Here is a 1,717-nt window from a genome sequence, read left to right as displayed (position 1 = left end):
GGGCGCGTGCGGCTCTCACGACGATGGCTTCTTTGCGGTAGCGCGTGTGCTCCCCTTCACATCTCCGACACCTCTCTCTCTCCCTCAGATCCAAACTCCCACGGCAGCGCACGCTTGTCAACGGTGCCTCCCTGTGCAGTGTGTGTCCGTTGGCGTGACAACCTTGGTGATACTCTTCTTTGATATGGGTGGACCGTAAAGGCATCGACCATGACTAGCACTGGTTAGTGCTCATTTTCCTCGGCAGTTGTCGGATGCGGCTCTTCTCCCGTGGTTGTGGCCCAGTCGGCAACTTGCTCCCCTCTGATCTGTAGTGCATTGGTAGTCTTCAAGGGTGTTTGGCTTGGCTGGGGATAAATCCTTACTCAGCCGTTGCTGATGCAAACAATAGCGATACTGTGGGCGACGTCTTCTCCTTGGAGGTGTTGTCTTCACATGGTCCACTCCACTCTATAGTTGCGCACAAGGGAAAACCCTAAGTCCGGTCCGCCAGGCCAGGCCGCGACAGCATTATGATGTCGTCCCCTCCGTGGAGAATTTTGCCTCGGTGCACATAGACTCAACCGGAGCAGAAGATGTACTTGGTTGCCTCGCCGGCCTCAACGACGAGGTTTGGGGCGGTGTGTTGCTCTAGTAGTGGTCACTATCGTGGGAATGAGACTTTGGGGCGCAATGTACTCCATTGCTAGCACCTCTCTGACGGCGTCTTCCTCGGGTACGGGTTATTCCCGCTATCCACTTGCCATTTCCTTGGCGTTGTTGGTGGATGGTGCGTTGATCCAGTTCGGCTCAATATCATGGACATGCTATGAGGTGTCCGGCTTTGGTTTTGACACGGCCTTCGTGCTCTATGTTATGTCTCTTTGTCATTTGTGGCTTGAGGTTTGTCAAGGCAAGTTTAGCTAGTTGCATGTTCGAAGGCTGAGCATCCCTTGTTTTGCTCGTTCCCACGACTTGTGTGATGCTCCTCCCCCCCTCTCCTCTAAGTTGTCGTTGGACTCTCCTACTATCAATAAAAAGAAACTCAATCTTTGCGCATTCGCCAAAAAAGAATGTAAGTCTATCATATATGGTAGTTTATATGCTTGGAACACTCTTGAACTTAGGAGAGTTTCCATGAAACTGTCAAGAGTCTTGATGGTCAGAAGCTGCAAGATCTAAAAGGAAAGACTCCATATGAGTTCATGTAGCAAAGGGCTCCTCTGATATGGTAGATGTGACGATTATGACTAGTCAAACCTACGTGCAAGATAATTTGGCTGATAACACGAAATCATAACCTTAAAGTTTTTTCTTTGAAAAAGTCCTCCGATCCAACAATACTAAGATCCCCAAGAGTAACAAAAAAATACAACTAGGTCCATGGACCACCTAGCAACGGCTACAAGTACTGGAGCAAGCTAAACACATGCATCCATCATCACTCTCCCTCAGCGGAGCCAAGTAAATTTTCTTGTAGCAAACAAATTTTCTGTAACGACCCCAAAAGACCAACGCACGAGGACAACACCCGTCACCGACGATGAGAAGCATAGACTGGAAGGGCCATACCTACAAACAAACAAACTAAAACGAGGGCCGGCCGAATACATACGGATCCACCATAGACGAACGTTGGCCAAATCCACTGCCGGCGACACACCTTCGCACAACCTTCATCGACGCACAACACAAGAGCATGGATAGGTTATACCTTCAAGACCAAAGAATCACTGGC

Source organism: Triticum aestivum, chromosome 5D (assembly GCF_018294505.1).
Source record: "Triticum aestivum cultivar Chinese Spring chromosome 5D, IWGSC CS RefSeq v2.1, whole genome shotgun sequence".
NCBI classification, from domain to species: Eukaryota; Viridiplantae; Streptophyta; class Magnoliopsida; order Poales; family Poaceae; genus Triticum; species Triticum aestivum.
This window is presented reverse-complemented; position numbering follows the sequence as displayed.